Genomic DNA, 13,063 nt, shown 5'->3' on the forward strand with positions numbered 1-13,063 from the left:
CTCTCTGGGTCCTGTTTCCTCCTCTTTCATGAAAAGAAGGCGTTGGACTAGTTGTTCTCTAAGGTTCCAGTTCTGATCATATAGTCTGTGAACCTCAGTTGGGCATCCAACTTAGAGCAGATGTAGAGACTGAAAATATAATGTGATGATTGAATAAAATATTAAGTGTTCCCATTCTTAAAGGCATAATTGTAGCTCCAGGACAAAAAGTAGAATAAATTCTGAATCTGGCATGGTGACAGCCAGATGCTGGCCAAGCCTCAGTGATCATTGCTGCTTGCACATAGATTTCCATTGAGAGAGATAAAATGGTTTGCACTTGAAGAATATGATCTATGGAAGAAATGTATGGGGGTAGGGGAGAGCTATTATAACCATACACTGAATGAAGCCCACCCTGGGAACTTAGGAGTCCTTTCTACCTCTCTCTCAAGTCTCCTGGCTGTGGAATGATAAATGGATCACTATGTTAAAACCTTTTAAATGTCAAGCATTTTACAGCTAGGAAGGAATCATTTACCAGTAAGATTTTCTAAGTTGTTTCTGGTGCGGAAGAAAGAGGGCTGGTCTGGGAATCAAGGAAGCAGATTTCTAGCCCTGGCTTATGGCTAACTAGGTATGTGATCTTGGGCAAAATCTTTGACCTCTCTGGACCAAAAGACTAAGAGTTAGGAAACCTGAGCTTCACTTTTGACTGCTATTAAATGATTATATGACCTTGAAGGGCAAATTACTTTACCTCAACTCAATTTCAGTTTCTTTCTATGTTAAATGAGAGGTTCAGGTTGAATATTCTCTAAGGCCCCTCCCAGCTCTGTCATGGAGAAATGGGATCAGAAAGTAACAGCTCTCTTCCTATGAGGGAAGGATCCCTATGGAGATGAGCATATATTAACAAACAAGGAAATCGAGGCCAAAAGAAACTAAGAGACTTGCTTGTGGCTGCACAAATAATAAGTAACTTCAAATACAGTATTCTTTCCACTGTTCTTGGAGTGATAAGTTAGAAGAAGACATTCCTCTTACATGAATCAGATAGATATGATTTTATCAGTAGAAATGATTAAAAGAAGATATAATATTATCTGTCTTGCCAATGTAACCCAAGGATTGTGGGATTTTTTCCATTTGGAACATTTCCAGATTCACAGGTGACATATATGTGTAGTGTCTCCTCGTAGAATATGAGCTCCTTGTTCTAGAAATATCAGATTTTAAATTGGATTATAAAGCAATAATTTTCAAAACTAAGAAATAGAAAGGTAGATCAGAGGAACAAGACAGACATACAACAAATAATATTAAAAGATTATAGTAGGGATAGCTGGGTATCTCAGTGGAATGAGAACCAGACCTAGAGATGGAGGTTCAAATTTGACCTCAGACACTTCCCAGCTGTGTGACCCTGGGCAAGTCACTTGACCCCCATTGCCTAGCCCTTACCACTCTTCTGCCTTGGAGTCAATACACTGACTCCAAGACAGAAGGTAAGGGTTTTTAAAAAAATATTATAGTAGCCTTGTATTTAACAAAAGCATAGATTCAGGTTTTGGGGATAAGAAATCACTATTTGGTAAAATTGTTGGGACAACTAGAAAGTAATTTGGCAGAAACTAGGTATAGACCAATATCTTACATCTAAGATAAGCTCAAAATAGATAAATGATATAGACATAAAAGGCAATATCATAAGAAAATTAGAATAGGGAACCTTTTATTGCCTTTCAGATTCATGGATAGGAAAGGAATGTATAAGTCCAAAAGATATAGAGAGCATTGTTAAAATGTAAAATAGATCATTTTGAGTACATTAAATTAAATTTTTTTCATATAAATAAAACAAAAGTTGCCAAGATTAGAAGGAAAGCAAAAAATTCAGAAAAAATTTTTTATAGACAGTATCTTGGACATCTAAAACATATATAGAAAATAAAATGAAATAAAATAAAGAGAGAATGCAATGATCCAAGACATTTCTGAGGAACTCATGAGAAAGAAAGCTATCCACATCCAGAGAAAGAACTGTGGGAGCAGAAATACAGAAGAAAAACAACTGCTTGATCACATGGTTTGATGGGGATATGATTGGGAATGTAGACCTATGATCTACATGATCACCCTAGTGCAAATATCAATAATAGGGAAATAAGTCTTAAGCAATGACACATGTAAAACCTAGTAGAATTGCTCATTGGCTATGAGAGGGGGGTGGAAGGAGGGGAGGGAAAGAACACGATTCATGTAACCATGGAAAAATTTTCTTAATCAATTGAATAAAATCAACAAATAAAAATACATAGAGAACTTTGTCAAATTTATAAGATTAAGAACCATCCTGCAACTGATAAATGGGCAAAAGATAAGAACAAACAATTTTCAGAAGAAATCAAAGCCATATATAGATATATGGAAAAAAATGCTGTAAATCACTACTGATTAGAGAAATGCAAACTAAAACAATTCTGAGATATCATTTCACATTCATCAGATTGGCTAAAATGACAAAAGGACAAAAGGACATGTTAGAGGAGATGTGGAAAAATGGGGACACTAATACACTCAATGCAGTTGTGAACTGGTCCAATCATTTTGGAAAATAATTTGGAATTACACTCAGAGAGTTATAAAATTGGGTAGATACCCCTAGATCCAGCAATATTATTGCTAGTTCTGTTTCCCAAGAAGATCAGGAAAAAAATGGAAAAAGAACCAAGAATGGTGAAAAGAGTAGAACCAAGAGAAAATTGTACAGGGCTACAGATTTAATTCTTGAAGAACAAATTGTGAGTGCTATTTCCAAAGAGTGAACTGAAAGGTGGAAACATGAAAGACATAATTGATATGAACATGTCTGTCTCTTGGATGATACCTTCTGTGATGTGGGGAGGTTGGGGAGAGATTAGGACAATTGTGGATAAATTATCTTAATAATAATAATAATAAATTCTGAATTTTAAAAAAGAATGAACTTCTTGAGAGCAGGGACTGCCTTTTTTTTTTGCACATAGTAAATGTTTAATAAATTTATTCATTCATTCATAAAAAAAAACAACCAGTGGTTTTGTCTGGCAAGCTTCTTGGGCAGAAGAATAATGAATTCTGTATGCTTTTTCTCAAGTTAAAAAAATTGTCCCTTTATAGGAACAGCAGCAATAGTATATTCAGCTCACGAACACATTTTGGAGACTGAATGGGGGAGGGGGTAGAAGGAGGGTGGAGATAAAAGAGAAGAAAGGAGGCAAATGAATTTTGAAATTTCTATCTCGTCCCTGGCTCTTGCCTTTCCCCAGTCTTTTTTCAAAATTCCTGTTAGTCACAATGAAATCCTGATTAAAAACATTTTTCAACATCATCAGCAAAAGCAAAACTTTTATTTTGTAAAATGCAAGAGTTGAATTCAGTGACATCTAATGTCAATTCCAATCCCGATGAATCAGAATCAGAATCACACCATCCAATCCAGCCTCCTCCCTCCTTTTTTGTCCTTCTTATTCCTTACTGCAAAGTTTTTCTTGTTCTCAGACCTCTAGGTTCTTTTAAAAACAAAAAACAAAAAACAAAAAACCCTTACCTTCTGTCTTAGAATCAATGCCATTTATTGGTTCTGAGGCAGAAGAATGGTAAGGGCTAGGTAATGGGGGTTAAGTGACTGGCCCAGGGTCACATAGCTGGGAAGTGTCTGAGTCCAGTTTTAAGCCCAGAACCTCCCATTTCTAGGCCTGGCTCTCAATCCCCTCAGTATTCTAGTTGCTTCCCTCATAAATTCTTAATCTGAGGTCTGTGAACTTAATAACTATATTATGAGATAATTTTTAACCTTTGTAATTCGATGTGTTTTATTTTATTCCTTTAAAAACATCCTTCCGAGAAAGAATCTCCTCTGTCTTCACCAGGATGTCAAAGAGCTCAATGACCCAAAAAAGAATTAGATTTCTTGTGATATAGGGAAAGCCTCACCTTTCTTTCCAAGGGCCCAGTGACTTGACCACAATGGGAGCAGGATGTTAAGGCACTTGCCAATAGGTTTAGGAATTGAGGATGAGGGAGCAGAAGGAAATGGAAAGTGCCATCTTGGTAACAGTCCTTGAAATCTTCTGAACAGCAGCCATAATGTAAAGGGGCTAGGTTGACTTCTGAGTGTAGTCTGACAAGCAAGGGAAGGTTTCTTGGGGATTGATGACACTGGTACCCGGGAGCTGGAAGCTGGAAGCTGGAAATTCTTCTAAGAATGTACCCACATCTGACTGTGAGGTCTTTCCAAATTGTAGATGTTTTTGCTTGTTTGTTCACACAGGACCACCTCCCTCCCCCTTCCCCAAGTAAGATTCCATTACACTGGTCTTTCGAGGGGAAGGGGGGGAGGCATCTGGGTGACTCAGTAGATAGAGATCCAGGTTTAGAGATGGGAAGTCCTGGGTTAAAATATGGCCTCAAACACTTACTGTGTGACTCTGAGCAAGTCACTTGACCTCCATTGCCTAGCCCTTACCATTCTTCAATTATGATAGAAGTAAAGATTTAAAAACCAAAACAATGATCTTCAAGGGATTGACAAAGTCCTGACTGATATTCACACCCTCCATCCTCTGGCCTCACTCTTGATTTCCAAACTCATCTTCCAGAGGTCTCCAACAGAAAGTCCATATTATGGTCTCTTCAGACAGGCTCATCCTTACCCTGTATCTTTTCTTCACTGTTGATTTCCTGATCTAAAAAATTTCAAATTAATCTTAACCTATGGTCAGTTTCTGTCTCTACTAGCTACCTAGGAAATGAGTTCTTTTGCTTATTTTGTCTTAGAGATTTTTATTTTATTTATTTATTATAATATATAACATTTACATATTGAGATATTTATTTTATAGTTGAAGACAATGACCCCACCTCATGAAATGCTTTGTCAAGAGTCACATAGCTGCTTAATGTCAGAGCTAGTACTAGAACCCAAATCTCCTGTTTGTAGTTTGTATTCTTTTCACAACACCGAAGTGACTCCATGTGCTTCTTTTCTGCATTATTTTTCCAAGAATGGCGAATTTCTCTTTCTAAACTTTTCTTTCCAAGCTTTCTCTACCGTTTACTATGTAACCTTGAGTAGGTCATTTCACTTCTGGCCTTAGTTTCCTCATCTGTAAAATGAAGGAATTGGACTTGATGACTAAGATTCTCCCTTACTCTAATGCTCTAAAAATAACATCTGAGATCTTCCATCCCTTTTCCTTCAACCTTCTGACCCAAGTAAATCCATAAACAAACCCTTAAAAGCTTGATATTTAAAGGATTCTAGGTATGAATCCTTTTGTAAAGACATTAATCCCTTTCCAATGTGAACAACTACCTTTCTAATTCTTTGTAAATTGCTTTTTTTATAGATGTCTCTTCTTTTCTTCCCCCTCTTCCTCTCTCCTCTTCTTTCCTTCCTTCCTTTTCTTTTCTGTTGTTCCTTCCTTCCTTCCTTCCTTCCTTCCTTCCTTCCTTCCTTCCTTCCTTCCTTCCTTCCTTCCTTCCTTCCTTCCTTCCTTCCTTCTTTCCTTCCTTCTTTCCTTTTTTCCTTCCTTCCTTCCTTCCTTCCTTCCTTCCTTCCTTCCTTCCTTCCTTCCTTCCTTCCTTCCTTCCTTCCTTCCTTCCTTCCTTCCTTTTATTTTCTTCCTTCTTTCCTTCCTTCCCTCCCTCTTTCTTTCTTTCCTTCCTTCCTCCCTTCCTTCCTCCCTTCCCCCTTTCTTTCTTCCTTCCTTCCTCCCTTCCTCCTTCCTCCTTCCTGCCTTCCTTCCTCCCTTCTCTTTCATTCTTTTTCTCCTTATCTCATCCACTCTGGAAATGACTGATCTCATCATGGATAGATCACCATGTGAGCTTTAATATGTTCTGTTTCTGACCTGGACTGGCTGTCCCATCTCCTTAGGCAGGCAGGCGATTCCCTGTCCTAGGGGGCTAGATTTGGTTTAGACACTGGATTGGCTTTAGCCCTGTGGAAATTTAGAACACCTATTCTCAAGAAATCCAGCAGCCTTAGCCAACCCAATAGCAGGGATGGTAGGTGTAAGCCCTCAAGTCTATTTATATCTAACTCTAGCCCTAATGTCTCTCTTCTTAAATTCTTTTGAAAAAAGAAGAAAAATCCTTGGCTATAACAGGCCCAATGCTGTTCAGATCCTGACGTTTTTAGTAATAGCGGGAGTCTTAGAGTCCTACTTGTTCAATCAGCTCATCTTACAGGTGCTTGCTCAATAAACTCGGGAGTGGCCCCCGTTGTTTGGTCATGGCCAAGTTTGGGACTAGTATCAGGGCTTCCTAACTCTCAAACCAGTGCTCTTTGTACAATATATATAGCAACCTGCCTCCCTCTAATGTTCTAGGAAAAGACTGAGATGTCACAGTCGGTATTTTTCTGAGAAGTAAGCTTGTAGTATTCTTTTACCAGTTTTAGCTCAGGAGCAGACCCCTGTCAGACCCTAGAAAGAGGAAGGTATAGGCTGACCTTCTGAGATCTCCTTAGAAATGGGAAGGTAGGAAGAAGATAAAAGATGGGAAGATCTGAAGGCTAACCCCTCAGACTCTTGGGATAACTCTCCCATTTGAATCAGCTCAGAATGAATCGAGATATATTATGTAGGATAAAAGTTTCTACCCAGGAAAATTCACGTTTATCGGCTTTTAAAGCAGATTAGAGAACTAATCTCATGGGAATCCCACATCCAGTGACTTAGCCTGTAAACATATCCAACCACCATTGCAGTGTGTATCAATGTTTACCCTGGATTGTGATAAGATTAACTCTAATTGATATTTATAACAATGGCTTTTCTCTACATTTCCTTGGATTTGGTAACACAAGACCTTCTAGGCATAGATAACTCTTGTGGCATCCATGCAAGGGTCTTCCTAGTGGAATGAAGAGATAAAGTAAAACTGGACACAAATCAGGGTGGGAAAGGGGGGTCCATAAAGAAAAGGGGTGGCCAAAGTAGTCCAGGGACGGACAGGGTGGAAAGTGGGGAGGGACTCTGAGAAATATTTCAGATTGTAGAAAGGGCTAGGGTTTATTCATTTATCCATCCATCCATCCATCCATCCATCCATCCATCCATCCATCATTAGGCAGCTCAATGGAGGGCTGGCCTTGAAGTCAGGAAGGCCTGAATTCAAATGCTGCCTCTGATACTCACTAGCTATGTAACCCTGGGTAAATAACCTCTCTGGGCTAGAATTCCTCATCTATAAAATAATAATAGTAAAGGATAATAGGACTCACTTGAATCTCTCATCTCTCTAGGTGGTTGTGCTTGTCTAATGAGGGGCCGGTTGCAAAGGGCTCTGTAAACCCGATATCAGTGCTAACTCTTACTGTCAGCTAATAGCCAAGTATTAAAATTTTACTCTGTGCCAGGTGTTTGACTAGGTGCTGGGGATATAGAACCAACAAATGACATGATTCCTGGTTTGAAAAATCTTGCATTTTGGCAGCTAGATGTTGCCCCAGAGTAGAGAGCACTAGGCGTGGAGCTGGGAAACCTTGAGTTTAAATTTAACCTCAACGACTGGGGACAGTTACTTAACCTTTGTTTGCTTGGTTCCTCATCTGTAAATTGGGTATAATAGAAATTACCTCCCAAGGTGGTTGTGAGGAACAAATGAAATATGCTGGCTATAATAATAACTATAATTGTAGACATAATAATTATAATATAATTCAATGAATCTTAGAATTTGATAATAATCAAATATTGTTATTATATTTGGGGGTGGTATGGAGATATAGAATATATAGAGAGCAGTAAATACAAAATAGTAGTAGTCTCTCGGTAACCGAGAATGACGATTGTCTTTGTGTGCTTTGCACAAAAACACTTGTGCGTGAAGGAGATTTAAGTGGAAAAATCGATGCACAGAGACAGTCCCACTCTCTCAGCGTTGGAAGCCTGGGTCCAGTGGCACAAAAATATATAGCAGATAAATACCAAGTAATAAGGGTAAGGGGATCCAGAACAGGTTTTGTGTTAGAGGTGATCATTGAGTGAAGCCTCGGAGGATTCTGAGAGATTTAAAGAGATGATTTTGGTTCATTTCAAACAGGATCAAAGATTTAGAACTAGAAATAACTTTATAGGTCATCAAAGTCTAACCCTTTAATTTTATAAAAGAAGCAATAGACAGGAGGTTGAGGGATTTCCTCAAGGTTATACAGATAGTAAGTATCAAAGCCAGGATTCAAACATAGGATCTTCAGGGGGTTTTTCCCTCCAAACCCAGGTACAATGCTAACTTTTGTTGTTGCTCAATTGTATCAGTTTCTGAGACTTCATTTGGTTGGTTTGTTTGCTTTTTTTGAGGGGAAAAGATACTTGGGTGGTTTACCATTTCCTTTCCAGCTCATTTTTCAGATGAGGAAACTGAGGCAAACTAGGTTAAATGATTCACCCAGGGTCACACAGTCAGTATGTGTCTGAGGCTGGATTTGAACTCAGGTCTTTCTGACTCCAGAGTGCTTTATCTATTGTGCCACTTAACTGCCCAATTTTTAATCCCTTAACAAATACATGAGTGAGGTTGGGGGAATCACTTCACTACTCTGGGCCTCAGCTTTCTTTTCTGTGACCTAAATGCAAGCGAATTCTTTTATGAATATGAAAGAGCTCTGGGAAATAGAAAACTCCAGGCATTAGGAATTGTTATCAGTGGGAAAAGACAGGAATAAGTAGTGGTCTCTCCCCTGGCAGGCTTTCTTCCCCTAGAGCTGCCTCAATGGTTTCTGAAGCATAGCACCAGAGGGAGCTCAAGACCAAAGGGTGGCATTTTGGGGACTGGGTGCGATCACTTCCTTGGTGGAGAAAGACTAGAAAGCCACTTATCTACCTCCTCTCCACCATCTTCTCTGCCCAGACTCCCCCTCCCCCAAGCCCCCAGTCTCACACCAAGAGACCTTATGGCCAGCTGCCTGAACCTGAAAGGAAGCTCAGCCTTACAGCCTTCGCTCTCTCTTTTCATCTTCAGAAATGTTTTTTTTCCCCCATTACACGTAAAAACAATTTTTGGCATTGGTTTTCCTACAATTCCAGTGACAAATCCTCTCCCTCCCTTTCCTCCCTGGGATTTGTATTGGTTATACTTGTGCTATTCTGCAAAGCACATTTCCATATTCATAATGTTGAAGACATGTTTTTTAAAACCATGAAGAAAGAAAAGTGAAAAATGGGATGTTTCCACCAAGCCCTTTTCTTATTAAGAATGCAGTTTTCTTCCTTCTTTCCCAATCTCTCTGTCTGTCTGTCTGTCTGTCTGTCTGTCTCTGTCTCTCTGTTTCTCTCTCTCTCTCTGTCTCTGTCTCTCTGTTTCTCTGTCTCTGTCTCTGTCTGTCTCCCTCTCTGTCTCTCTCTGTCTCTGTCTCTCTCTCTTCCTCCCCCTCCCCTTCCCCTTCTATCTAAGAATGGACTCTTAAGAATCTGTTCTAAGGCAGAAGATCTGTAAAGGCCAGGCAATTGGGGTCAAGTGACTTGCCCAGGGTCACACAAATGGCTAATCTTTGTTGGTTCAAGCACCTGCTAAGGCAGTCTAGGCTTGGACTGACTAAGCTGAGAAAGTGACACCTTCCCTGCCCACCAGGAGTTTGCTATCTGGTTGGAGAGATAAGAAATGAGATAGCTGGCCGGAATACTGGACTGGCCATAATTAAAGTGTTATTCATGTGGATTTAGGATAAGCCTCTAGAACTGTGAGATAAGCTGCAGAGATCTGGGAGGGCTTCTAAAAGGAGGGGGTTGGTGGTGGTGGAGATTGAGAAGCTTTTTAACTATGCTTTGAAAACAAAAAGGGAGTCAGTAGATAAAAATCTATTACTTTGTCAGTGCTTCCTTAGAATCCAGGGCATTTAGAGGGCTGGGGGCTGATCCCTCTTTTCATCTCTGGCCTTTTATGGATGCCCAAGCCTGGAATGCTCTCCCTCCTAGCCTCCCCTTTTGCAATCTTTTGTTGTTTTTTAGTTGTTTTCCCTGGTGTCTGGCTACTGTTCTGCATTTGAGTGCTTTGCGAGGTTGCCTGGGGGGCCACAGAGGAGAACTTCTTCCCCCTTCCCCACAGCCAGTGGGTATCTGAGGCCACTGGAACTTGGATCTTCCCTACTCCCAGGCTAACTTTCTGCAGACTTTGCCTAACTAGCTGCCTCTTGCAACTCAAACTAAGGAGCTCCTCAACCTTTCTGACTTCGGTTGGGAGTTGCTTGAAGCCCAAGAATTCAAGTGAATTACCTAGAGCTTTTGTTCAATTGTTTTTCAGTATTCTCTAACTCTGACCTCATTTGGGATTTTCTTGGCAAAGATACTGGAATAGTTTGCTGCTCTCTCCTCCAGCTCATTTTACAGATGAGGAAACTGAGGCAAGCAGGATGAAGTGCCCAGGGTCACATAGCTAGTAACTATCTAAGGCTAGATTTGAACTCCTGAAGATGAGTCTTTTTGACTTCAGGCTGGGTGATCTATCCATTGCACCAGAGTCTCTTAGCAACCTTCAAAGCTTAGTTCATCCACCCCCTTCAATGATCAATCTTTCTTGATCTTCCCAGTCTTCTCATGGGATCATAGATTAAGAACTGAAAGGAATCTTAAGGTCACAGAGCCCAATCTCCTCATTTTAAGTAAATATAAGTAATTCACATGAGGAAACTGAGGTCTAGAGAAAAGACTTGCTCAAGGTCACACAGCTAGTAAAGTACCTGAGATAGGATCTGAACTCAAGTCTTTCAGGCTCCAATTTCCAACATTCATTCCGGTATACCACCTAAACTACTTCTTCCTCCACAAATTACCAGATTACCAAACTAATTCGTTTATAGATTATAAACTCTCTGAGGGCAGGGCTTAGTTTTTTTGTAGGGAAGGGTGTTGATTGTTGCCTTTTTGGTGTTGAATTGAATTGACAGGAAGTAAGAACAGTTTCCCCTTCTTTTGCTCATAATGTTCCCCCTGCCTTATTGGTTCATAGATTTAGGGGTGGAAGGAGCCATAGTCAATCTTACAGATGCCTGGAATGTCTTCCTTCCTCCTCTCCATCTATCACAATGTGGTCCATCATTCAGTTCCAACTCAACTCTTACCTTTTCTAGAAAGTCAACCAAATGAAGCAACAGACCTAGAGTAAGGAAAACCAGAGTTCAAAATCCTGCCTCAAACTCTTAACTAGTTGTGTGACCCTGAGCAAGTCACTTAACTTCTGTCTGCCTTAGTTTCCTTACTTGTAAAATGGACATTGTATATTGATGTATATTACCATCTATCTCCCCAGGCTGTTGTGAGGATCAAATGAGAATATCTGTAAAGTGCTTTGTGAATCTTAAAGTGTTATATAAACAATGTTATTTTGAAATCTTCTCTGACCACTGCATCCCACTAGGTCCACTCTCTAACTCCCACCATGAAATCCTATACACTGTAAAGTTCTGTGAAGATGGGATGACTCTGCCCTGCCCATTTTTAGATTTAATCACCAGAAGTGTATACACCCCACTTATCCTTAGGTATGGGGAGGTCTGTGACCCATGTGTGCAATAGTGGGTGACGAATCAGAACCCACTGACTGCACTCTGGACAGTCCTAAGAAAATTTATAGACTATAATTGGTCCACGTAAAGTGGGAGGAAGATACAGGAAGTGACGAAAGTAATGGTCTTTAAAAGTGTCAAGAACTTCCTGTGACAGGGTCTTTCAATCAACTTGACCCTGGAGGAGCTCGGACTGAGGACCTCAAATTGCTTTCCTATTTTCCCCTAGAACTACCATGTGGGTGAGTGAAAAGACTGACTCCTTTCCCTGGCTTGTTCAGGAGGTGCTAGTCTCCAGAGAGGCCCCTTGTCTAAGGGAGGAGGCCTCATGGCTAAAACCCTAGTTTAATATGCTTCTGGGTCCCCTTTGCTGGGGCCTCTGAAGCCCTGCCTGGTTTGGACCAGGCCAGAATAAATATCTACTTTTTCTGATTTTTTTACTTTCACTATTTCTCCTTTTGTAAATAAATTACCATAAAAAATCATTTGGAATTGAGTAATACTTCCTGGCAACCACTCTTAAATAATTTAGTCCAACCTTTTATTTTTACCCCTTAGAGTATACACACACACATACACACACACACACACACACAGTATATTACCATATATATGTATATATTTTATATATTAGAGCATTTACAAGAATAATTGATAAGAAAGGCACTGTGGAGTGACTCCAACTAAACATTAAAAAAAACCCTTAATGTGTAAAAGTGTAGACAGATACCCATATATGTATATATGTGCATAAATGTGTAAATATAAATATATACACACCGAAGTTATTTACATATTGGTTAATTGTTGATCATACTGCTGGGGTAGTGGTATTAGGTGGGGAATAATAATGAAATAAAAATAGCTAACATTTATACTTAATGGATTTTTCTTTTTGTTTTTAATTGGAGGCTCTTTAAAGTTATCAAAGTATATTCCTTACACTATCTTATTTATTCCTTAAAACTCACTCCCCACTATATCTTACTAGTATCTCTGGGTATTCCACAGTGCTTCCCATATTGGTTACTCCTGTCTACTTTTTGAATGGATGGTCCTAATGGTCCCATAGTCTTCCATTAGACTAGACTTTAGGACCTTAGAGTTTCCAAGTTGGAAGTGACTCTGTGGGCCATCTAATCCAGTCTATTTCTGAACAAGAATCTCTGTTATAGTATATCTCTCCAGTTACTAAGAAACAAGCTGTATTGGTCACAAAGGACGTTCCTAAATTCCTGGGGAGTCTTGTTGTTCAGATAGATTATAGGAGAAATGTTGTCCTTCTGATTCTTCCAGTGATAGCTCAAGAAGTCTTCTGGTCCAACCACTTCTTTTTATAGATGAGAAAACTGAGGTCCTGGAGGATAAGTGACTTGCCCAAGGCAATGCAGTTATGTCAGATATGAGATCTGAACCTAGTCCTTCTGATTCCATTCGGTATTCTTTCTACTGAGTTGGATTTCCTGCTTTGGCTGTGTTATGTGTCCACCCACTGTCAGCCAGGTTGGCCAGTGGGTGTGCATTTCCTTGGAC

This window comes from Monodelphis domestica, chromosome 7, assembly GCF_027887165.1.
Source record: "Monodelphis domestica isolate mMonDom1 chromosome 7, mMonDom1.pri, whole genome shotgun sequence".
NCBI classification, from domain to species: domain Eukaryota; kingdom Metazoa; phylum Chordata; class Mammalia; order Didelphimorphia; family Didelphidae; genus Monodelphis; species Monodelphis domestica.